The 27,132-nt window shown below is 38.8% G+C and overlaps 1 protein-coding gene and 1 long non-coding RNA gene across 8 annotated transcripts in view; one reads left to right on the forward strand and one right to left on the reverse strand.

The window, feature by feature from the left end:
* Positions 1 to 15,403, reverse strand: part of SPTSSB (serine palmitoyltransferase small subunit B) — a 33,446-nt gene extending 18,043 nt beyond the window's left edge. For all 7 annotated transcript variants that reach the window (XM_015131690.3, XM_015131689.3, XM_077989843.1 and 4 more), the window contains exon 1: positions 14,873 to 15,403. The gene's annotated coding sequence lies outside the window, so the exon portion shown is untranslated. The remainder of the gene's footprint in view (positions 1 to 14,872) is intronic.
* A 71-nt stretch (positions 15,404 to 15,474) lies between these two features.
* Positions 15,475 to 27,132, forward strand: part of LOC114676292 (uncharacterized) — a 40,111-nt gene continuing 28,453 nt past the window's right edge. Inside the window, exon 1 of the long non-coding RNA XR_013413626.1 lies at positions 15,475 to 15,534. This is a non-coding gene — a long non-coding RNA (uncharacterized LOC114676292). The remainder of the gene's footprint in view (positions 15,535 to 27,132) is intronic.

The following is a 27,132-nucleotide window of genomic DNA, read 5'->3' on the forward strand; positions in this document are numbered from 1 at the left end:
TAATGGTAAAGGGATTAATTCAACAAGAAGAGCTAACTATCCTAAATATATATGCACCGAATACAGGAACACCCAGATTCATAAAGCAAGTCCTTAGAGATCTACAAAGAAACTTAGACTCCCACACAATAATAATGGAGAGTTTCACACCCCACTGTCAACATTAGACAGATCAACAAGACAGAAAGTTAAAAAAGATATCCAGGAATTGAAGTCAGTTCTGTACCAAGCAGACCTAATAGACATCTACAGAACTCTCCACCCCAAATCAACAGAATATACATTCTACTCAGCACCACACCACACTTATTCCAAATTGACCACATAATTGGAAATAAAGCACTCCTCAGCAAATGTAAAATAACAGAAATTATAACAAACTGTGTCTCAGACCACAGTGCAATCAAACTAGAACTCAGGATTAAGAAACTCATGCAAAACCACTCAACTACATGGAAACTGAACAACCTGCTCCTGAATGACTACTGGGTACATAACAAAATGAAGGCAGAAACAAAGATGTTCTTTGAAACCAATGAGAACAAAGACACAACATACCAGAATCTCTGGGACACATTTAAAGCAGTGTGTAGAGGGAAATTTATAACACTAAATGCCCACAAGAGAAAGCAGGAAAGATCTAAAATTGACACCCTAACATCACAATTAAAAGAACTAGGGAAGCAAGAGCAAACACATTCAAAAGCTAGCAGAAGGCAAGAAATAACTATGATCAGAGCAGAACTGAAGGAGATAGAGACACAAAAAACCCTTCAAAAAGTCAATGAATCCAGGAGTTTGTTTTTGGAAAAGATCAACAAAATTGATATACTGCTAGCAAGACTAATAAAGAAGAAAAGAGAGAAAATCAAATAGATGCAATAAAAAATGATAAAGAGGATATCATCACCAATCCCACAGAAATACAAACTACCATCAGAGAATACTATAAACACCTCTACGCAAATAAACTAGAAAATCTGGAAGAAATGGATAAATTCTTGGACACATACACGCTCCCAAGACTAAACCTGGAAGAAGTTGAATCCCTAAATATACCAATAACAGGTTCTGAAATTGAGGCAATAATTAATACCCTACCAACCAAAAAAAGTCCAGGACCAGACAGATTCACAGCCGAATTCTACCAGAGGTACAAGGAGGAGCTGGTACCATTCCTTCTGAAACTATTCCAATCAATAGAAAAAGAGGGAACCCTCCCTAACTCATTTTATGAGGCCAGTATCATCCTGATACCTAAGCCTGGCAGAGACACAATAAAAAAAAGGAGAATTTTAGACCAATATCCCTGATGAACATCGATGCAAAAATCCTCAATAAAATACTGGCAAACCAAATCCAGCAGCACATCAAAACACTTATCCACCATGATCAAGTGGGCTTCATCCCTGGGATGCAAGGCTGGTTCAACATATGCAAATCAATAAACGTAATCCAGCCTATAAACGGAACCAAAGACAAAAACCACATGATTATCTCAATAGATGCAGACAGGGCCTTTGACAAAATTCAACAGCCCTTCATGCTAAAAACTCTCAATAAATTCGATATTGATGGAACGTATCTCAAAACAATAAGAGCTACTTATGACAAACCCACAGCCAATATCATGCTGAATGGGCAAAAACTGGAAGCATTCCCCTTGAAAACTGGCACAAGACAGGGATGCCCTCTCTCACCGCTCCTATTCAACATAGTGTTGGAGGTTCTGGCTAGGGCAATCAGGCAAGAGAAAGAAATAAAGGGTGTTCAGTCAGGAAAAGAAGAAGTCAAATGGTCCCTGTTTGCAGATGACATGATTGTATATTTAGAAAACCCCATTGTCTCAGCCCCAAATCTCCTTAAGCTGATAAGCAATTTCAGCAAAATCTCAGGATACAAAATCAATGTGCAAAAATCACAAGCATTCTTATACACCAATAACAGACAAAAAGAGAGCCAAATCATGAGTGAACTCCCATTCACAATTGCTTCAAAGAGAAAAAATACCCAGGAATCCAACTTCCAAGGGATGTGAAGGACCTCTTCAAGGAGAACTACAAACCACTGCTCAACGAAATAAAAGAGGACACAAACAAATGGAAGAACATTCCATCCTTATAGATAGGAAGAATCAATATCATGAAAAAAATGGCCATACTGCCCAAGGTAACTTATAGATTCAATGCCATACCCATCAAGCTACCAATGACCTTCTTCACAGAATTGAGAAAAAACAACTTTAAAGTTCATATGGAACCAAAAAAGAGCCCACATTGCCAAGACAATCCTAAGCCAAAAGAACAAAGTTGGAGGCATCATGCTACCTGACTTCAAACTATACTACAAGGCTACAGTAACCAAAACAGCATGATACTGGTACAAAAACAGAGCTATAGACCAGTGGAAGAGAACAGAGGCCCCAGAAATAATACAACACATCTACAACCATCTGATCTTTGACAAATCTGACAAAAACAGGAAATGGGGAAAGGATTCCCTATTTAATAAAAGGTCCTGGGAAAACTGGCTAGCCATAGGTAAAAAGTTGAAACTGGGTCCCTTCCTTACACCTTATACTAAAATTAATTCAAGATGGATAAAGGACTTAAATGTTAGACCTAAAACCATAAAAACCCTAGAAGAAAACCTAGGCAATACTATTCAGGACATAGGCATGGGCAAGGACTTCATGTCTAAAACACCAAAAGCAATGGCAACAAAAGCCAAAATCGACAAATGGGATCTCATTAAACTAAAGAGCTTCTGCACAGCAAAAGAAACTATCATCAGAGTGAACAGACAACCTACAGAATGGGAGAAAAATTTTGCAATCTACTCATCTGACAAATGACTAATATCCAGAATCTACAAAGAACTCAAAGGAATTTACAAGAAAAGAACAAACAACCCCATCAAAAAGTGGGCAAAGGATATGAACAGACACTTCTTAAACAACAACATTTATGCAGCCAACAGACACATGAAAAAAATGCTCATCATCACTTGCCATCAGAGAAATGCAAATCAAAACCAAAATGAGATATCATCTCACACCAGTTAGAATGGCGATCATTAAAAAGTCGGGAAACAACAGGTGCTGGAGAGGATGTGGAGAAATAGAAACACTTTTACACTGTTGGTGGGATTTTAAACTAGTTCAACTATTGTGGAAGACAGTGTGGCGATTCCTCAAGGATCTAGAACTAGAAATACCATTTGACTCAGCCATCCCATTACTGGGTATATACCCAAAGGATTATAAATCATGCTGCTATAAAGACACATGCACAGGTATGTTTATTGTGGCACTATTCACAATAGCAAAGACTTGGAACCAACCCAAATGTCCATCAATGATAGACTAGATTAAGAAAATGTGGCACATATACACCATGGAATACTATGCAGCCATAAAAAAGGATGAGTTCATGTCCTTTTTAGGGGCATGGATGAAGCTGGAAACCATCATTCTCAGCAAACTGTGGCAAGGACAGAAAACCAAACACCGCATGTTCTCACTCATAGGTGGGAATTGAACAGTAAGATCACTTGGACACAGGAAGGGGAACATCACACACCTGGGCCTGTTGTGGGGAGGGGGCAGGGGGAAGGGATAGTATTAGGAGATATACCTAATGTAAATGATGAGTTAATGGGCATCACGCCCCAACATGGCACAAGTATATATATGTAACAAACCTGCACGTTGTGCACATGTACCCCAGAACTTAAAGTATAATAAAAATAAAATAAAATAATAAAAAAAAACAAGGCGCAACAAGCCATCCTTGTTTGAAAAATTATTTTTAGAAAAGGTCACAGTTTGAAGACGTGCCATTGGCTAGTGATTCCCCAATTGTACTCTGAGGATTATAAAGTGCCACAGGTACCAGGGCTGAGGGGAGGCCCAAGGAGGGGCAAAGGGAGGGGCTAAGAACACCCCACTTCACTTCTGTTGGAGCAGACTGCTTTTGGTCTGCTCTCTAATTCAGTTTCTGGGTGAGATTTTGTTTGTAGAAAATATTTCTTAACTTTATTAGTCTATCTTAATATCCATGAGGGGCACGGGGAAGAGATTAGATTAATCACTATCTATAAAAAATCTGTCTTTAAAATCACATTAGATATAGTCGGAAGCACTAAGGCTTATATCTTATTGTATCATTTATTTGATGCGTCACATCAGGCATGTCATACAGTCTTTCTCAGTGTTTTTCCTCACATATAGAACAATGATTTTGTCTTATGCATAGATTAGTTGTGAGAATTAAATGAGAAAATATCTGTGAAAATGTCTTGTAATTTGTGAAGCATCATAAAGATGGTTAGTGTGTCTTCAGTAGTTAGCCCCAGGTTTTGGCACTTTGCCCTGACCATTTGTAGCTTTTTTGTCCATATGAATTAAGTTATACAATGTATGTATGATCAAATTTCCAGATGTTCCCATGTTATGGGGTGAGGGATAATAGACCTAGCAGATTGCAGATTCTGAGAGTAAAATGGGGGACTAAAAAGGTCCTGTTCTTCCATACAAAAAGATAATTGGTAAGGATAAGATTGGAGAAAATTTTGCTTATAAGGAGTTCAGGTAAAAATACTAAGTATTTTTTACTGGCTTCAAATTCATTTTAAACCAATAGTATTGTGACATGACTGCCAAATAAATAAATAAGCGGTCCAATATTCTTTCATATCTATAGAAATACAGTGTCACAGATGAGAAAAAGGGGATATGGCTTCTGGACTTGATTAGCACTCTTCCTCTAGCTGTTAAAATGGTCACTCCAGCAAGCAAAGCATATCCATACAAAGCTAGATGGAGAAGTCCTGGAAAGTTTCCTCTGGGAAATGCTGAGAGAAGATTTTAGGGGAGGAATGTGTCATGGAGGTCTTAAGAGATCTAAAAGGGATTAAAGGGTGTTATAGACTGTCGTGGAGGAGAAGATTTGGAACTATTGTATTGTTTTCAGGGGTGAATCTTAGGAATAACTTTAAACAATAAGAGCTGTCTAAAGGGGAATGGGTTATGTGGTGAGGCAGTGAGAGCTCCATTAGGAAAATTGTTCAAGCAGAGGCTAGACAACACCTTCTAAGGGTTGCTATGAGTCACGAGGCAGGTTTGAAGAAGATATTACTAAAATGTCACTGATTCTGAGATAGTATTTCTACAGTAGAATTAAATACTCCACTAGAGAATTATTTACTTTTTTAAAAATGTTTTTGTCATATTAAAAAAAAGTGTGGATTTTGAAATTGGCAAACTGGAGTTTGCTATTGAATGGTATTTGGATATTGTTTAACCTCTTTGAACATTAGTTATGTCATCAGTAACATGGATATTATCAATTATTTCTGCATTATTGTGGAGATTAAACAACACAACATTGGTGAAAGATCCTTAGTAATGACTTGTCTTAGCAAGGGCTCAAAGATAGTAACTTTTGTCACAATTATTATTTGTTCCTTCTATTTTCTACATGCATTTTATTTCCTCTTATCTAACAGATTCCTTTTAGGTGATTCTACTGAATCCGTCAGGGACATATGATATAAGTGGGTGAAATGATAATTCCCATGAGTCTGGTAGAAAGAATTCACCCTGAAGGAAGTTGGCAGGTCGCAGACGTACTGAGTCATCTGTTTTGTGTTTGCATTGATGCTTGTTTCCTACTAAACAGAGGCAACTTGTGGAACAGCTTTTCTTTGCTGTTGTTCTAAATTATAACCTGATTTTCCTGCCCATCAAAACCAGAACTAGGCCAACCTGATTGATTTATTTTTTCTTTGTTCAAAGTTTTAGGCAATAAAACAACCTATTAAAATTTTAAAGGCCCAAGCTCTCCATCGCAGAGTAGACATGATATCTGCAGCCTCCAGGAGTAAGAAGGGTTAGTAACTGAACTATTGGGCTCAGTTATGTATGTTTCTATGTCTAATTTTTCTATCAATAAAGTGAACCTAAATCAATTTTACTTAAAATTACTCTTCAATGGTTGAGTTGATAAAGGAGAAGCAGTTTACTATTCTTAGAAAAAGATCAAACACATGAAATCCTGTTCTCTCAAGCATATTGCTAAATATTAAGTAAGAATCTTCCACTTCAAATGCATTGAACTAAGGGACAAATGTACTGCGACTCCACCTCCCCGTGACAGTCCTTTGGTAAAGAGTTCACATCAAATTTTTTAAGTTGTTCACTTTGTTTCTTAACTACTTTTTGCTTTTCCTTCTAAAAATCAAATTTGTACTCCACAGCATTAACTATTCTCGACTTTTTCCCTGCCAAATATGAGAATTCATTTTTTTGATTCTATAAACAAGAAACAAATTAGAATCTATAGCTAATCAAAACTGATAACTGTGAGAGTGGGAATGATCAAGGTACAGCTTGTTATTGCTTAAACAGTTGCCTTGTTTATGATGACAAATAATTAGATTAAAAAGCTGCATGACCAGACTGTGAAATAACTTATTTAAAGGATTGTTAGAGGAACTGGGCCTATTTAACATATATTATTCATAAAGCCCATGAAACTTGAGTAAGCACTTTCTACAGTATCTAATTTAGTGAGTACTAGTGATATTATGTTTGCTTACAAAGGTAGAGACAATTAGACAACATTTATAAGAAATTGTTGAATTTTTCTGTTGCAGCATTATACAATATGATAGCAATAATAATATGTATAAATGTATATTTATAAATATATTTTTGTATTATTTCTTTGCATTATTTTCAAATACATATATTTATATCAACTAATATGTTTGTATATCATTTTTAAATTTAAAAGTAACCAAATTAATTTATTTTATCATTTTAAAATAAGGTGTCAATTATGTTCTTAAGAGTTTACAGTTGCTAAATATTACATCAGAAGGTTATTTATTTCTAAATTTCATTTCCATTATGTTGGTTCCATTATGTTTAGCTTAAAAGATTTTAGAGAAGACCAAAGGTAAACTTTTTAGGAAAACATTTCTTTAACTCTTAACCTCACTAGAGAGATAAGGTTCTATGTTATGTGACAAATAATGCTTCTCCATCAATAGTATAATATATTTTAAAACTGTCTCTAGAAATAGTACAGTTAATCAGATTTTCTTGACTCGTTGAGTGACAAATACTGACTTTGGTACATTAAATTCAATGTTAGTGAAGGTAGATCAGATAAAGAACGTAGCTAAGTCAGAAGACTTTGTTGACAACTTTAAGAGAAATATTGTTGCTATGCTAATAGATTTTGGTTTTTAATCACAAAGAATAATTTCTTTGTTTATTTCTAGTTTTAACCACTGTTAAAACCATACCAGCTCTTACAGACATAAAATATCCCCTGAAATATCACAATAAAAATTATAAAATATTATGAAAAATGTAGACACCCATAATTTTACCATTTTAAAAAAACTTTGTATATTGTTAACACTTTGGATTTTTTTTCTATGCATGTTTTTCTTTCACACTTGGTTGTAATCAAAATTTGTATTTAATTCTGTATTCTGATTTTTTCAATTAATTTTGCTCAAAGGGATTTTCAAATATCTTTACACAGTTTTCTAATCATCTTTCTAATGATTGCATTAGGCTAAATTTCAAGGTACCTCAAGATTTATTCCATTCGTACCACAAACATTTATTGGTCACTACTATAAGCTTAGCATTGTTTTAGGTACTTTACAAAAACTTCTACCCCTGTGCATTCTATGGGAAAATGACACAGGATGTATAGATGGTATATGAAAAAAAAAAATCCATAAAATCTCTAATTCAGTGCTATTACTATCCTAGTGTTAAATATTTCAGTTTTTCATTAGGTTGCTGATTATCAGCCAAGGCAGTAAAAAAAAATGTGTATATGTTTGTGTAGATCCTGTGGCAGGTTTAAATCTATTAAACTTAAACTACTTTTTTTTTTTTTAAATTTCTCTATCTAAACAGATATACAGCAGTCATAGCCTAGTAATAATGCCAGAAATATTTTGAGACTAAAAGAAAGTTCTGCCTGGATAGTTGATCTGTTTTCAGTGGATCAGCCTGGACAGCTTCTATTTTCAGTGGGCCTGGGCATGTGCGCCAGGCAGCACCTGGATATTGACATGCTTTCCTTCATGTGTGATGGCTCCGAATTCAGAGATCCCACAGTCATCAAAGGTCCCTATCTAAGTAATTAAAATAAAAATGTTTTTGAGTGAGATTTGAAATTTCCTATGAGGATCCCTTTGGTAGGGGAAGAGCCCAAGCATATTCTCTCAGATAGAAGTAGAAGAAAGCAGCAAAGTTACTGGGTTTCCATATGTTGGTCACAGGTTAGCTTTTCATCTCATTTAGATGGTAATAGATAACTCCATACGAGGAGGCACTATGCTAATTTTGATTAAAGGTCACGCATAGAAAAAAGCATTAGATTTTCAACAGAAACAAAAAGATAATACAACACCCTTAGGTTTAGATAAGACTAAACTTCAAATAGGATACAGCCATATATATATATATATTTTAATTATTTTTGCTTTGTTTTCTACTTCTTCATCAGTGAACATTCATTGATGCTTATTTCTATGAGACACAATTAGAATGTTCCAGGACATAAACATAAACTAATATTTTGGCTATCTATGGGGAATGTAAGTGTGGTATTATTACCCCAGAAAAGTTGCTGTGGACATGACATCTTGAGCTTTTTTCCCTCTTTCTTTTTTTTGAATCATTTTAACTTTCTTTTTCAATAGGGTACTTACATTTATTCCCAAATTCTCTTTTTAATATTTTTATAGATATTGAACTCAAAGTGATAACTTTAGCTTGGAATTACTAATTGACATCCTTTGATCTTATAATGGAGCTGAAAGAGTAGGGATGCAATACTTAAATAGCAAAGTGTCACCTGGAAACTGCCATTTTATACTGGTAACAGTAGTAGATATTTATTGAGCAACTTATGTTTCAGAAGTTTGGTAAGCACTTTAAATGAATTTCTTTATGCAATTCACTTAACAACAGTATAACAGATGCACTACTTCTATACCTGTTTTACCAATGAGGAAATTGGGGCACTGGGAAATTTTAAAACTGGCCCAAAGTCTCATGGTGAATGCAGAGCACACACTCTTAACCACTCTCTCAGGCTGCCTCTCTATATAAGGAGTTCTGATCATAACCTGGCAAATCATTTATCCATCCTTCCAGCCAGCTAGCCACTGAGTCAAGTATTTAGCAAGGATGTAGAAGGGATATAAACTGTCAATAAGATAGACACGGTCACTGTCCTTGGGCTGCTTTCTAGAGAAGAGGAGGAACAATTAAGCAAGCACCCACACCCAGTGTGGTTTATGCTATGATAGGGAAGTGTAAGGTACTCAGGGGCAGAGAAGAAGACTCTAAGCTAGTCTGGAGGAGGTGTCAGGTCGGCAGATCAGAAAGTTGTCCTTATTCCTGTGTTCTCAGACATTTTGTCACAAAAGGCATATAACATATCCTCAGAGGGAAAGGTCTTTGAAATAAGGTCCTCTTCTGTCTTGTTACCTGAGGGCCTGCCGCATAGTAGCTGGTCAATGAAAATTTGTTGAATGAATGAATGAGAATTCTAATGCTCCATAATAACTCCATTGTGACAGGGGGTCTTTTGACTTATTTCTAACTTTATCTTTATTCTGAATATTCTTAAACACTTTTCCTCTAAGTCTGAAATAAATGTATCCTTTTGACTTGCGAATTCAAGTCTCTGCTCCCTTTTAAGCCATTACTAAAAGCTCTAGTCCAAGAAAGCTGCTGCACCCATAATATTTCACTAGAAAGAGACCTCCCCAGGTCTCTTTTAAACCAAGTGCCCTGAAGTAGGAATTCTGGGACAATCTGGTAAAGCGGAGACTGGTTGCTTTTTTCCCTCTTTTTTTCAGCTGGTCTGTGGGATTTGATGCTCTGCTCACTTTCCATAGTTCTGAAAGACTTGTTCTCCATTTACCTGGGCATGGTGGCCTGGAAATTTCTCTTACCTCACTTCTCCCCAACTCTTTCACTCTTCAAACGGTATTAACTTTGGGGAACTAGTTCTTAATTATTTACCACACACTTCTCTGGAAGACTGTAAGAATCCAGGACGAAACTAGAGGAAGAGGCCAAAAGTAAACTGAAAGAACAGGCTAATGATTTCTCTGAGCAAGAATTTTTGTTATTATAATGCAGTGATTTACATAGGTTGTAATTCTCGAGAGCAGGTGTTGGGTTATGTCTTCCTTATGCCTGCTTGGAATGCCTTTGTGCTAATGTGCTATTTTTTCTGATGAAACAACAGCAAATATAGGCAGCAAAATAATGTTGGTGGTTGAAGCTAATGGCAAGGGGAAACCAAAGCTTCCCAGGGGAAGAGAGAAGTTAACTGGGAGCTAGTAATCTTTTTGGCGAGTTACAGTGGCCAGGTTTGTATGTGATTTTACATTTTTCTAATTGCATCATCTTAATTCCTAGCCTGATCCCACTATTTAAAATTGTACCTCATTCTTTTCTCCATTTTATGTTTCTTCAGAGCCCTTATCTTCATTATGTGATTTACTTACTATTATTAATGTCTGACATATTGGGAATTTTTGTCTGTTTCGTTTATTACTTATCCAGGGCCTAGAAGTGACCTGGTACAGGGTAGGTGTGCCATAGTTCATTTATCTGTTGGATAAATGAATTATTAATTCTGATGAAAGCAATATTTTAAAAGTAACTCTAATCAAGTTTTTTCATACATGTATTGATTTTATAAACAAATGGCTGAGCTGGGCACAGTGGCTCATGCCTGTAATCCTAGCACTTTAGGAGGACAAGGTGTGTGGATCACCCGATGGCAGGAGTTTGAGACCAGCCTGGCCAACATAGTGAAACCCCATCTCTACTAAAATACAAAAAAAAATTTAGCCGGGCATGGTGGCAGACGCCTGCAATCCCAGCTACTGGGGAGGCTGAGGCAGGACAATCGCTTGAACCTGGGAGGCGGAGGTTACAGTGAGCTGAGATCACACCATTGCACTCCAGCCTGGGCAAAAAGAGTGAAACTCTGTCTCAAAATAAATAAATAAAAAAAAATAAAGTAAGTTGCTGAACATTAAAAATTATTTTATATAAATCTTGTAATTAGACAAAATATTACAGTGGACTTCTACAAAAGCTTTGATAGTCAAAACCCACACGAATCAGCATGATATGCTCCTCAAAAACATACACATGGAAGAATAAGCCTGTGCTGGTGGGAATGGAAAATCCTGAGGTTTCCTGAAGCCAGTAGACTTGAATCCCTAAAGCTAAGGGTACGGTTTGTTTCAATGAACTTATAACTGTCTGGCAGCAAGGCTGAGGCTGCTTGCCACCCCCATGACACTCTGAGGCTCACTAGTTTTATATTTCTATTTCTGTACAAAACATTATCATTTGATTTCGTGGTTCTTAGTACAGGATCAGGCAGCTTGTGGGAACTCAAAACATAAAAGATGAATAGAGGAACATATTAATTATTTGGGAGTGTCTCCTGCATTTGAGGTTGACATAATCACAGCAGGTGCTTTCTGACAATGACATGTTAGTATGCTGTGAAGACTTCAGTGGCTGCTCCAGTTTTTCCTCTTCCCAAGACTCTCTGGCTTTTAGGGCCAATCTAGTGTAGGCAGAACTGGGCTAATCTGAGTAGAAGGCAAGTACACTTTTGGCTGAGATCCGGGTACCTTCCTCTGTCACCCAGTGTGGGCCTGAACAAACTCAACCGCTGGCCTGAATCACTGATAAAGGACTAGACATATCTAGAAGTAGGAGGAACAAGTGGCCTCACAGGTCCTGGGTTAATATAACGAGTGGATGAGTTCAAAAAGATAGAGCATTGCAAGTGAGTTCTTTGTAGGACTGTACTAATGACATCTGACTTAATTCTAAATGGAGAAAAGTTTGGGCAGGCAGGTAAACATATGTGAATCACATAGTTGTGTGACACCTGTGAAATTCTTAAATATTTCGTATATTTTAACGTGGTCACTGGGGGAAAAGCCTCACATAAACTATTGGTCAAATGGTACATGGGGACTCATCAACTCTAACTTTTAAACCCATTTGTTCTTTTAACACTCTGGAAAATTTTTTAAAACCAGCTTTATTGAGATACTTTATTGAGATATTGACAATTTACCTACTTAAAGTACACAATTCAACAGTTTTTAGTATATTTACAGTATTGCAACCATCATGACAGTCAATTTTAGACTATTTGCATCACTCCAAGAAGACACCATGTACCCTTTAGTCACTCCCCTTTTCTCCCTAATCTTACCTTCTACTCCAGTCTCAGGAAACAACTAATCTACTTTCTCTGTAGATTTGCCTATTGTGGATATGTTATGTAAATAAATCATATAATATGTGGTCTTCTTTCACTTAACATAATCTCTTCAATGTTCACCCATGTTGTAGTGTGTATCAGCCACATGATTTTCATTGCTGCATAATATTTTGTCATTTCATTCCATACTACATTTTATTTATCCATTCATCATTCAGTAGACAACTTGGGTTGTTTCAATCAACTTCTTTGGGTGTTATGAGTAATGCTGCTATGAACATTTGTGTACAGTTCTTGAATGGACATAAGTTTTCAGTTCTGTTGAATATATGCCTAGGAGTGGAATTGTTTGATTATGTGGTAACTCTATTTTCAACTTTTTGAGGAACACTCAAACTCTCTTCCATAGCAATTGCACCATTTTACATCCCCACCAGCAATACCAGCAATATGTGACAGTTCAATTTTCCCTACATCTTACTAACACTTGCTATTATCTATTTTTATTTGTTTGTTTGTTTGTTTGTTTTTTGGTGATAGCCATTCTGGTTGGTGTGAAGTGGGATCGTATTGTGGTTTTGATTTGATTTTCATTTCCCTAACCACTAATGGCTAGTAAACACCTTCTCATGTGTAAATTGGCTGTTTGTACCTGCTCTTTGGAGAAATGTCTATTCAAATTTTTTGTCCCTTTTAAAATGGATTATTTGTGTTTTTGTTGTTGAGTTCTTCATTCTCTGCCTTAAGAGTGGAGGATGGTTGGAGGAAGAGAGTCTCAGACCTCTCAGTTGCTCTCATCTAGAGTAGAGCTCTGAAACTCAAAGCTGGGGATGATGAGTAATGCTGGTAGTCTCCTTCTCTCAGGGTATACTGTAGACAAGAGTCTAGGTTGAGAGGGGGCCCTGTGTTATTGGCTGCACCCATCCATAGTGGAACATCATCACACTCAATGGGAGAGGGCGGGGATACATATTGTGGTTCAAGCGTCACAATTGTTTGCAGTTCTTACTGAAATATAAGAGATTGTCTTGAATATATATTTTCTTCATGCTATATGTTCTCAGGACAATTTCCAGGAACTTTAAATGGTTATTTATCTATAATTTTCACTAGTTATTGTTGTTTTTAGGGAGTGGATTTGAAAAGCTCTTCACATCACCATTCTGGAAGTGAGTCCCGTTTGGATCATTTTTTATGAAATGAATCTTTTGTTTCTTTTATACTTGGTGGTAAAATAGTGGTAAAACTCTCTTTATAATTAGCATAGTAGAGATAGAATTGCTGTATAATTACAAAGGGTAGTTTTTATAAAGTATTTGCAAATTTACAGTGAATTAAGAAAACCAATGAGAGTTGAGGACTGGTTGACTTTCAACTTCAAATTGACTTTCAACTTCAAATCTAGTCAAATTCTAGAATGTCCATGTTTTGACAAATAATTTTTAACTTATTGCCATTAAACAGTTGTAAAAAAAATCTGAATAACGAGAGTGACAGTGCATTTCATACTACAGCTTGTTGGTTTTGGTCTAGTTATCTGTGTATAAAGCCATCACAGTCATTGAAAAAGTCACCAAAATGACCTGTTTTAAACAGCATAGGAATAATTCAGATGTGGAAATCAAGTTATTAAAAATTCAACATTTTTGTGTATACATTTTAAAATTTCACTAGCAAAAATGACCATGTATTTTCTAATTTTTGTCTAATTCAAAATAAGTACTGCACCACAAACTATTTTTGAAAACCAACTTTCCCAACTCCCCTGATGCAGTTATTTGGACTTTGGGGGCTAAGTCTTACTTTTAACAATTCTTCAAACTCCTTATCTGATTATGCACTGGGCTCATATGTGAATTGCCAACCAGCTGAATGTCACTTTAGTTGAAACAAATCTGGAGTCCAACTCATATTTAAAACACTTCTCTAAACATTTCCCCACCTTCACCATCCCCACGGCAAAGGTAACTATTCAGCTAACTCTAGCTGGCTGTCTTTTGGTGAAGAAGTTTGGTTACTTATAAAGGATCACTTAAGTATCTTTGAGAAAATACATACCGCTTAATACTTACAAGAGAATGTTAAAATGTATTCCTTGTTGGAAATTCTTCACTTTTTGGCAGGTGACTTGTGTGTACTATTGCCTAAAGTACAGTAGTTTAAGTAGCTTATGGGCAGAGAGGGATTGTATAAGAGCATGGAACCAGGTAAAGATGAATATTTAAGAAGGAAACCAAGCACATCCCAATGATATTTTCCTGAGTAGTTAATGGACTACACAAAGGTAAATAGTGAAAATAGCAAAGTAATTTTCTCTTCTTTTAGTTTGGAAAGTTTCAGTGTTAAAGTTTGGCTTCTATTGAGTGAAACATCTTAGTTTCCCACATAGTGAAAGGTAAATGGAAAAATCCATCAATTCTGAAAATTGTAATGCAGTTAAATAATAAACTGATAAATTGCATTAAAGCTCAGTATTAATTTTTTCTCCTATAGAGACAGGAATTCTATCCTACTAAAGCTACTTAACAGTTCAAGTAGGTATTTTGGAAGATGCTTACCTCCTAGTTGGGTGTATCTCCCTGCGGCTTAGGTGAGCGCCGAGGCTTTGGCTCCTCCCCAGCTGCTGCGAGCTTCCCACTGTGCCGGGCGCCTGGGAGCCTCCCGGAGTTAGGTGTTCGGCCCCGCCCTCAGGACTATTGCTAAAACTCAAATTCTACCCGGCTAATTCCGGTGATTAATTATTGACAAAAGGAAAACACTCCTACGCAAACTTGTGTCCAACCGCACTGCTCCCAGCGACTCCTTCCAGAAGAGAATGCCTGCTGCAACACTCCCCTCCCCCCCTTGCTCTATGGTCCCAACTTCTCAAACGCTGCCACTCTCAGTCCTGGGCGATCAGACTGGTCCTTGGAGGAATGCAGCTCAACGACTTCTACATTTTAAAATTTGGTTTTCTGCAGCTCGTTCGCACTTCTCCAGAGACAAGCCTCTCGGGAGGGGGCGCTTTCCCAGTGCAGGGGAAGCAGGGGCTCCGAGAGCAGCAGAGGCGGCTGAGGCGTCGCTGTCACCTCCGGCTGCTGCAGTAAAACCCCGAGCCGAGGCGGCGACGGGGAGGAGGGGATAGGGAGGCGCCCTCCCCCGCGCTGGGGCTGGGATCCCCGACACTACTGAAGGGGCACGTCCTTTGGCTGTGGTAGAGGGGCGGGCCGATAAACAGGAGGTGAGAAGGTGGGAGCTCTGGGGCTTTAGCCTAAGCCGCGTTAAAGCGCCCAGGGAAAGCCCGCGCCCAGCATCCACCGGGCTGCAGACTTCGGCAAGGGGGCGAAGAAGCCCTGGTGTAAGCAGAACAGGACTGCGTCTGAAAGTCGGCATCAGGCTGCTAAGTGAGCCAAGGGCTCGGGCTGGGGCAGCGGGCGGCCAAGCAAGCATCCCACCTCATTTGTTTGTCAAAAACCGAAGAAAACAAAGCCTTTTAGCACTGGCAGCTAATTTTGGTGCCTCTGAACGTGTGAAACGCCCCTCCCCGCCTCACTCGCATCCTGCCCCCTTGCCCGCGGTAGCTGGGAGGTTAATCTTTAAAAAGGTGGACTCCGCCGGGGAAACAGATGAAAGGATCGTTTCCGGAGAACTTGTGTGTGTGCCCACTCACAAGTGCAGATAATTAATCTGGGCCCGGACTGCGGCAGCAGGGCAAACTGGGGAAAGAGGGCTGGGAGGCGGCCCGGTGGTGCAGAGACGCGCAGCGCCTGCTTCCGCGGCCCCCGGGCTGGCGTGCCCTGCGCTTACGCTCCGCGCTCGAATATCTTCCCCGGAGGGCTCGGAACCAGCGCGAGCACCTTCCCTGGAAGCCCACATCCATCACCCAGCGATCTCCTCTCCATCGAGAGCAGGGCTTGCTGAGAGTGGCGGAGGACCTTGAAGGCTCCCAGCTCTGTATCTCCGTGGCGGAGACGCTTTCTGCTCGAGGCCCAGGGGAGACCGGGAGCGAAAGCCTCTTCTGATGAATGAGCATTTGGGCAGTATCTGCCCATCAGCCCCCACTGCCGAAGGAGGAGACACTGCACATGCTCGGCCAGGGCTGATGGTGCTAAAGCGCGAATTTTGGCTGCTGGCAGGTCTCTGCTCATCCTCAACGCGCTTTCAGCGGATTCCAGACTGCCAGGGCTACCAAGAGGGAGGCTCAAACGTTATTGGGCGGTGGTATCTCCATGCAGGAGGGAGGATGTCCCCAGAGGAAGCTAAAGGTAGATGGGGGCAGGGAAGGGAACCAATAGAAACAGAGCACCTGCTTGGAGTCCCTGTTAGCCATTTTACATAGTTATCATTTCCTTCTGCTCCCGTGTCTAAATAGCAGCAACCACTGTTAGTGTTATTTATTTCTTTATCACATTCCTTATCTCTTGGCTTCTCCCGACACACCTTGCAATGCTGGCAGGGTAGATATGACCACTCAGGGCATGTAGATCAGGAAATAGAAACCCTAAGAAACGACTTTGCCGGGGCTACCAAGTCCATCTGTAGTGACGCCAATTCTATTTACACTGGTAAATCTTATTTTTCATTATCTATTTTCCCTCCCTTGGTTGTGACACTCCACCCTCCACACTGTGATTGCACATTTGTGGAAATATAGAAATAGACCTTGTTGGCAAAGGTTTGTGAAATGGATGTGAGACCTTGCAACTACTCCAACTGGAGGTTGGGGGAAACTGGTACAGCTGGCAGATGTATTCAGACCATTAAAAATAATCTGAAATAACACACACGTATTATAACCACACACAGGAACACCTTTATGAATATCTTAGCAACTCCAAATGGAGAATAAATATTCCATGTTTTCCATACAGCTATAGAATATTCTCGAAACTTAACTAGATCACAAACTATAGGTCAACACTTTTATTTTTATTTTTATATTGGAGACCTGGCTCACTCTGTCGCCCAGATTGGAGTGCAGAGGCATGGTCACAGTTCACTACAATCTCAGCCTCCTGAGCTCAAGTGATCCTCCCACCTCAGCCTCCTGTGTAGGTGAGACTACAGGCACGTGCCACCATACCCAGCTATTTTCTAAATTCCTTGTAGAGATGGGGTCTCATTTTGTTGCCCAGGCTTAGGTCAACACATTTTAAAAGGCAGAAATCATACAGACCACATCATCCATCAAAATACAATAAGGATAAGATTAACAACAAACATTTATCCTGATTGATATACTATGGAAATTTAAAGATGCTTTGAATCTGTATAAAAAAGCACAAATGGGAAAATTACAAACTCTTTAGGAACAGAAGAAAAACAAAAATCCTACATAATAAAATAGAGAGAATATAGAAAAGCCAAATATTCTATGAAATTATACACTAAATGTCTTTATTGCAAAACAATGTACAAAGAGATTTAGAAAAAAATTATGAAATAATTATGTTAACTAATAAAGCTAACAGCAGAAAATAATAAAGTAGGAAACTGAAAAAGCAAAAACAAAAATGAAAAAGGAGACTTGATCAATAAAAGAAAAAAATGTGTTCTCTGGAAAGATCAAGAAATAAATCTAGAAAAGATCAAGAATCAGAGAAGATACAGATGACATTAGGAAAGAAAGATGGCATATAACCACAGGTAAGGAAGATAATAAAAAGTTTAGAAAGCACCTCAATTGATTTTTTTTTGCCCATGAGCTGGAATCTTCTTTTGCTCTGATTATTGGAACTTGTGAGATAATAATTAGCTAGCACTACAGTTTGTGCAGAGGTGAATGAAATTTGAAGAACCAGGCAGAATTGTTAACACTATAATAGTGTAAGAACATAAAGTAATGATAACTGTATCAACTGAACATTTTGAACCAGGTGTTTCATCATCAGTATCATAAAGTTTCTATTGCATAACTGAAAAACACACTGCTGGAGTAGAAAATTTTCCAAAGTAATCATCACTAGTATGTATGCCCTTAGGTAACCTGAGATGTTTAGAGACAGATATTATTTGGAAAGGAATGGGTCCACTTTGTAAAACTGTGTTTAGGCTTTTTTGGGATGTCTCTGGAATCTACAATATCAGGAAGAAGAAAGGAGTTGACGGGAGAATCCACTTAAAATGACCCATAGTCAGGTACGCAATCTTGTATGCATTGGCTGAGAGTGGTCTTAGATTTAGCAGATTAAAATTCAAGGATAAAATGTGAGTTTTTCTAAAGCTTCCAAACCCGACCATGGTAAAGAGAATACGGACTTTGAAGAAAAACAGCTCTGGATTCAAGTCCTAGCTCTTTCTACTAATCAGTTCTGTAGTCTGAGACCATTAGCTAGTATCTGTATACTTGGTTTTCCCAATGATAAAGTAGGAATAATATTGACTTCATAAGGTTCTTCTGAAAATTAAATGAAATGCCATTTACGAAGTACTCATCATATGGTTCCTGCTGAACCCCAAACCCCATTCTGCCTTTCCTAAATGCCATCTTTTAGTAACTTCTCTTCTGGCCATTGACATTTCTTCCATTTTGTCACTGGGATGCTATCCTTCTTCCCTTCCTTTCAGTGAACCATGCACCTACTCCATAACTTACCAGCAATCAGAGAAACCCAAGCATCATTACTGAGTACCCTTGGGATGCTTTGGAAAGATCCTCTTAAATCTAAAAATAACATAACCCCTCTTTTACAAGGTGTAAAGGGCAAAAATGAGGCCTGCTTCTTCTTTCTTTCCTTCCTTCCTGCTTCCCCTTTATTTTTACTTACCACATTTTTTTTGAGTTCTTAAGAAACTATGCAAGACTGACATTCCCCAACTCACTGATTCTTGTTTAACATGTATGCACACGCTTAGACTGAAGTCCTTCACTGGGGAAAGACCCTAACCTTGAAACACTGTAAAATGTAATATTAGAATAAAGATCATGTTAATAATGATCCATAATGACAGTCAGTAGTTTATTCTAAAATTTGGAAAAACAGCATTCCATTAAGGAACTTAATGTTGATGTCCCCATTAGCACTAACAAAAATAAGAGATTTATCAGAATAGGCAAGAGTTTTGAAACACTGTAAAATGTAATATTAGAATAAAGATCATGTTAATAATGATCCATAATGACAGTCAGTAGTTTATTCTAAAATTTGGAAAAACAGCATTCCATTAAGGAACTTAATGTTGATGTCCCCATTAGCACTAACAAAAATAAGAGATTTATCAGAATAGGCAAGAGTTTTGCCCTTAACAAGCCTATCCCCGTCTACCACTAGAGAGCTGAGGAGTAGCAATAAGACCAGTGTAACAAAAGATTTTCTGCATCATTTATTCTAAAGCAGTCTTTTAAAAACAGTATTTTTTTTTTTTTAAGTTCTAGGGTACATGTGCACAACGTGCAGATTTGTTACATATGTATACATGTGCCATGTTGGTGTGCTGCACCCATTAACTCGTCGTTTACATTAGGTATATCTCCTAATGCTATCCCTCACCCCTACCCCCTCCCCACAATAGGAACCTGTGTGTGATGCTCCCCTTCCTGCGTCCAGGTGATCTCATTGTTCAATTCCCACCTATGAGTGAGAAAATGTGGTATTTGGTTTTCTGTTCTTACGATAGTTTGCTGAGAATGATGGATTCCAGCTGCATCCATGTCCCTACAAAGGACACGAACTCATCCTTTTTTATGGCTACATAGTATTCCATGGTGTATATGTGCCACATTTTCCTAATCCAGTCTGTCACTGATGGACATTTGGGTTGATTCCAAGTCTTTGTTGCAATAAACATACATGTGCATGTGTCTTTTTAGCAGCATGACTTATAATCCTTTGGGTATATACCCAGTAATAGGATGGCTAGGTCAAATGGTATTTCTAGTTCTAGATCCTTAAGGAATCGTCACACTGTTTTCCACAATGGTTGAACTAGTTTAGAGTCCCACCAACAGTGTAAAAGTGTTCTATTTCTCCACATCCTCTCCAGCACCTGTTGTTTCCTGACTTTTTAATGATCGCCATTCTAACTGGTGTGAGATGGTATCTCATTGTAGTTTTGATTTGCATTTCTCTGATGGCCAGTGATGATGAGCATTTTTTCATGTGTCTGTTGGCTGTATGAATGTCTTCTTTTGAGAAATGTCTGTTCATATCCTTTGCCCACTTTTTGATGGGGTTGTTTGTTTTTTTCTTGTAAATTTGATTGAGTTCTTTATAGGTTCTGGATATTAGCCCTTTGTCAGATGAGTAGATTGCAAAAATGTTCTCCCATTCTGTAGGTTGCCTGTTCACTCTGATGGTAGTTTCTTTTTACTGTGCAGAAGCTCTTTAGTTTAATGAGATCCCATTTGTCGATTTTGGCTTTTGCTGCCGTTGCTTTTGGTGTTTTAGACATGAAGTCCTTGCCCATGCCCATGTCCTGAATGGTATTGCCTAGGTTTTCTTCTAGGGTTTTTATGGTTGTAGGTCTAACATTTAAGTCTCTAATCCATCTTGAATTAATTTTTGTATAAGGAGTAAGGAAACGATCCAGTTCCAGCTTTCTACTTATGGTTAGCCAATTTTCCCAGCACCATTTATTAAATAGGGAATCCTTTCCCCATTTCTTGTTTTTGTCAGGTTTGTCAACGATCAGATGGCTATAGATGTGTGGTATTATTTCTTAGGGCTTGGTTCTGTTCCATTGCCCTATCTCTCTGTTTTTGTACCAGTACCATGCTGTTTTGGTTACTGTAGCCTTGTAGTATAGTTTGAAGTCAGGTAACATGATGCCTCCAGCTTTGTTCTTTTGGCTTAGGATTGTCTTGGCAATGTGGGGTCTTCTTTGGTTCCATATTAACTTTAAAGCAGTTTTTTCCAATTCTTTGAAGGAAGTCATTGGTAGCTTAATGGGGATGGCATTGAATCTATAAATTACCTTGGGCAGTTTGGCCATTTTCACAATATTGATTCTTCCTATCCATCAGCATGGTATGTTCTTCCATTTATTTGTGTCCTCTTTGATTTCACTGAGCAGTGGTTTGTCGTTCTCCTTGAAGAGGTCCTTTACGTCTCTTGTAAGTTGGATTCCTAGGTATTTTATTCTCTTTGAAGCTATTGTGAATGGGAGTTCACTCATGATTTGACTCTGTGTTTGTCTGTTACTGGTGTATAAGAATGCTTGTGACTTTTGCACATTGATTTTGTATCCTGAGATTTTGCTGAAGTTGCTTATCAGCTTAAAGAGATTTGGGGCTGAGACAATGGGGTTTACTAAATATACAGTCATGTTATCTGCAAACAGGGACCATTTGACTTCTTCTTTTCCTAACTGAACACCCTTTATTTCTTTCTCTTGCCTGATTGCCCTAGCCAGAACCTCCAACACTATGTTGAATAGGAGCGGTGAGAGAGGGCATCCCTGTCTTGTGCCAGTTTTCAAGGGGAATGCTTCCAGTTTTTGCCCATTCAGCATGATATTGGCTGTGGGTTTGTCATAAGTAGCTCTTATTGTTTTGAGATACGTTCCATCAATATCGAATTTATTGAGAGTTTTTAGCATGAAGGGCTGTTGAATTTTGTCAAAGGCCCTGTCTGCATCTATTGAGATAATCATGTGGTTTTTGTCTTTGGTTCTGTTTATAGGCTGGATTACATTTATTGATTTGCATATGTTGAACCAGCCTTGCATCCCAGGGATGAAGCCCACTTGATCATGGTGGATAAGTGTTTTGATGTGCTGCTGGATTCGGTTTGCCAGTATTTTATTGAGGATTTTTGCATTGATGTTCATCAGGGATATTGGTCTAAAATTCTCTATTTTTGTTGTGTCTCTGTTAGGCTTTGGTATCAGGATGATATTGGCCTCATAAAATGAGTTAGGGAGGATTCCCTCTTTTTCTATCGATTGGAATAGTTTCAGAAGGAATGGTACCAACTCCTCCTTGTACCTCTGGTAGAATTCAGCTGTGACTCCGTCTGGTCCTGGACTTTTTTTGGTTGGTAGGCTATTAATTATTGCCTCAATTTCAGAGCCTGCTATTGTTCTATTCAGGGATTCAACTTCTTCCTGGTTTAGTCTTGGGAGAGTGTAAGTGTCCACTAATTTATCCATTTCTTCTCGGTTTTCTAGTTTATTTGCATAGAGGTGTTTATAGTATTCTCTGATGGTAGTTTGTATTCCTGTGGGGTCGGTGGTGATATCCCCTTTATCATTTTTTATTGTGTCTATTTGATTCTTCTCTCTTTTCTTCTTTATTAGTCTTGTTAGCAGTCTATTAATTTTGTTGATCTTTTCAAAAAACCAGCTCCTGGATTCATTGATTTTTTGGAGGGTTTTTTGTGTCTCTATCTCTTTCAGTTCTGCTCTGCTCTTAGTTATTCCTTGCCTTCTACTGGCTTTTGAATGTGTTTGCTTTTGCTTCTCTAGTTCTTTCAATTGTGATGTTAGAGTGTCAATTTTAGATCTTTCCTGCTTTCTCTTGTGGGCATTTAGTGCTATAAATTTCCCTCTACACACTGCTTTAAATGTGTCCCAGAGATTCTGGTGTGTTGTATCTTTGTTCTCATTGGTTTCCAAGAACATCTTTGTTTCTGCCTTCATTTTGTTATGTACCCAGTAGTCATTCAGGAGCAGATTGTTCAGTTTCCATGTAACTGAGCAGTTTTGAGTGAGTTTCTTAATCCTGAGTTCTAGTTTGATTGCACTGTCATCTGAGAGACAGTTTGTTATAATTTCTAATCTTGTACATTTGCTGAGGAGTGCTTTACTTCCAACTATGTGGTCAATTTTGGAATAAGTGCAATGTGGTGCTGAGAAGAATGTATATTCTGTTGATTTGGGGTGGAGAGTTCTGTAGATGTCTATTAGGTCCACTTGGTGCCGAGTTGAGTTCAATTCCTGGATATCCTTGTTAACTTTCTGTCTCGTTGATCTGTCTAATGTTGACAGTGGGGTGTTGAAGTCTCCCATTATTAATGTATGGGAGTCTAAGTCTCTTTGTAAGTCTCTAAGGACTTGCTTTATGAATCTAGGTGCTCCTGTATTGGGGGCATATATATTAGGATGGTTAGCTCTTCCTGTTGAATTGATCCCTTTACCATTATGTAATGGCCTTCTTTGTTTCTTTTGATCTTTGATGGTTTAAAGTCTGTTTTATCAGAGACTAGGATTGCAACCCCTGCTTTTTTTTTGTTTTCCATTTGCATGGTAGATCTTCCTCCATCCCTTTATTTTAAACCTATGATTGTCACTGCATGTGAGATGGGTCTCCTGAATACAGCAAACTGATGGGTCTTGACTCTTTATCCAGTTTGCCAATCTGTATCTTTTAATTGGACCATTTAGTCCATTTACATTTAAGGTTAATAATGTTATGCATGAATTTGATCCTGTCATTACCATGTTAGCTGGTTATTTTGCTTGTTAGTTGATGCCGTTTCTTGCTAGCATTGATGGTCTTTACAATTTAGCTTGTTTTTGCAGTGGCTGGTATTGGTTGTTCCTTTCCATGTTTAGTGCTTCCTTCAGGAGCTCTTGTAGGGCAGGCCTGGTGGTGACAAAGTCTCTCAGGATTTGCTTGTCTGTAAAGGATTTTATTTCTCCTTCACTTATGAAGCTTAGTTTGGCTGGATGTTCAATTCTGGGTTGAAAATTCTTTGCTTTAAGAATGTTGAATATTGGCCCCTACTCTCTTCTGGCTTGTAGAGTTTCTGCCAAGAGATCCGCTGTTAGTCTGACAGTCTTCCCTTTGTTGGTAACTCGACCTTTCTCTCTGGCTGCCCTTAACATTTTTTCCTTCATTTCAACTTTGGTGAATCTGACAATTATGTGTCTTGGAGTTGCTCTTCTCGAGGAGTATCTTTGTGGCGTTCTCTGTATTTCCTGAATTTGAATGTTGACCTGCCTTACTAGGTTGGGGAAGTTCTCCTGGATAATATCCTGCAGAGTGTTTTCCAACTTGGTTCCATTTTCCCTGTCCCTTTCAGGCATACCAATCAGATGTAGATTTGGTGTTTTCACATAATCCCCTACTTCTTGGAGGCTTTGTTCATTTCTTTTTACTCTTTTTTCTCCACACTTCTCTTCTCACTTCATTTCATTCATTTGATCTTCAATCGCTGATACTTTTTCTTCCAGTTGATTGAATCAGTTACTTAAGCTTGTGCATTTGTCACGTAGTTCTCGTGTTGTGGTTTTCATTTCTATCAGTTCTTTTAAGGTCTTCTCTGCATTGATTATTCTAGTTATCCTTTCATCCATTCTTTTTTCAAGGTTTTTAGTTTCTTTGTGCTGGTTATGTAGCTCCTCCTTTAGCTCTGAGAAGTTTGATCGACTGAATCCTTCTTCTCTCAACTTGTCAAAGTCATTCTCTGCCCAGCTTTGTTCTGTTGCTGGCGATGAGCTGCGTTCCTTTGGAGGGGGAGATGCATTCTGATTTTTTGAATTTCCAGCTTTTCTGCACTGCTTTTTCCCCATCTTTGTGGTTTTATCTGCCTTTGGTCTTTGATGATGGTGACGTACTGATGGGGTTTTGGTGTGGGTGTCCTTTCTATTTGTTAGTTTTCCTTCTAACAGTCAGGACCCTCAGCTGTAGGTCTGTTGGAGTTTGCTTGAAGTCCACTCCAGACCCTGTTTGCCTGAGTATCAGCAGCGGAGGCTGCAGAAGATAGAATATTGCTGAACAGCAAGTGTTGCTGTCTGACTCTTGCTCTGGAAGCTTCGTCTCAGGGGTGTACCCCACCGTGTGAGGTGTGAGGTGTCGGTCTGCACCTAGTAGGGCATGTCTCCCTGTTAGGCTACTCAGGGTTCAGGGACCCACTTGAGCAGGCAGTCTGTCCGTTCTCAGATCTCAACCTTCATGCTGGGAGATCCACTTCTCTCTTCAAAGCTATCAGACAGGGGCATTTAACTCTGCCGAGGTTTCTGCTGCTTTTTGTTTAGCTATGCCCTGTCCCCAGAGGAGGAGTCTACAGAGGCAGGCCAGCCTCCTTGAGCTGTGATGGGGTCTGCCCAATTCAAGCTTCCCAGTGGCTTTGTTTACTCACTTAAGCCTCAGCAATGGCGGGCACCCCTCCCCCAGCCTTGCTGCTGCCTTGCAGTTAGATCTCAGACTGCTGTGCTAGCAATGAGGGAGGCTCTGTGGGCGTGGGACCCTCCCGACCAGGTGTGGGATATAATATCCTGGTGTGCCGTTTGCTAAGACCCTTGGTAAAGTGCAGTATTAGGGTGGGAGTTACCCGATTTTCCAGGTGTAGTGTGTCTCAGTTTCCTTTGGCTAGGAAAAGGGATTCCCTTCCCCCTTGCTCTTCCCAGGTGAGGCGATGCCTCGCCCTGCTTCAGCTCTTGCTGGTCAGGCTGCACCAGCTGACCAGCACCGATTGTCCGGCACTCCCCAGTGAGATGAACCTGGTACCTCTGTTGAAAATGCAGAAATCACCTGTTTTCTGTGTCACTCACACTGGAGCTGGAGGTTGGAGCTATTCCTATTCGGCCATCTTGGGCGCAACCTAAAACATTATTTCTATATTACATTATTATTACATACAGCATCCATTTTGGTGTAGCTATATCTATTTGGGCAAGACAAAGAAGATAATGGAAAGTCAAGAGACAAGAGTGAGGCTCCACTTAATCATATTAGGTGATATCCCTACTTAGCAACTCTTATCCTTTTTTATTGATCTCATTTTCAGAGGGGAAAAAAGAAATAAAATGAGTAATCCATGAGGATATTTGAAAGTATAAACAGAAATTGAAGCAAAGTTTTTTTACTTTTTTTTTGGTTTGCTTTCATAAGGTGCAGATTAACCCTTGCTTATTTCTTTTAAACCTTGTTATATTAAGACTATTTATTTATTTATTTTGATGCCATAAAGATACTAGTACTCCCCCAGAGTAGAACTCTTCATAACTTTCAGTAGAATTTGAAGGGCATTTGAAGGAATTGTCATGTGTTAATGGAGTTTACATGCTCTAACAGCAAGCAGCTATGCACCTCTGGTACACTAGCTAACTTCCTAACCATTTTTAAATGGCCAGTGCAGTGGTATTAAATACATTCATAACATTCTGCAACCATTACCACCACCTCTCTCAATAATTATTTTCATCTTATAAAACTGAAATTCTGTACCCATTAAACAACAACCTCCTATTCCTCCCTCCATGCAGCCGCTGCCACCACCTATTCTACTTTCTGTCTCTATGATTTTAACTATTCTAACTGTTTCATATAAGTGTAATCATACGGTATTTATCTTTTTGTGGCAGGTTATTTTACTAGAAAGTTGTTCTCAAAGTCTGTCCATGTTGTAGCACAGGGGTCCCCAATCACTGGCCCTGGACCAGTACCTGTCTGTGGCCTGTTAGGAACTGGGCTGCACAGCAGGAGGTGAATGGTGGGTGAGCATTATCACTGGAGCTCTGCCTCCCATCAGATCATCAGGAGCATTCGATTATCATCAGAGTAAACTCTACTGTGAACTGCGCATGCGAGGGATCTAGAATGTGTAGAATGTCTCCTTATGAGACTCTAACTAATGCCTGATGGTCCGAGGTGAAACAGTTTCATCCTGAAACCATTCCTCTCCTACCCACCTCGCTGTCTGAGGAAAATTTGTCTTCCGTGAAACAGATTCCTTGTGCCAAAAATGTTAGGAACCATTGTTATAGCCTATGTCAGAATTTCCTTCCTTTTTAAGGCCAATATTCCATTATATGTATACGACATTTTGCTTGTCCATTCATCTATTGTTGTGCATTATGTTGCACTCTTATGCTCAGTGATGCATCAGTGAATGAATTGGTTGCCTGGAGCTAGAGGTTGTTCCAGGTACCTACATAATTGGACCATATAATGGTT

The sequence above is a fragment of the Macaca mulatta genome, chromosome 2, assembly GCF_049350105.2.
Source record: "Macaca mulatta isolate MMU2019108-1 chromosome 2, T2T-MMU8v2.0, whole genome shotgun sequence".
NCBI lineage: Eukaryota > Metazoa > Chordata > Mammalia > Primates > Cercopithecidae > Macaca > Macaca mulatta.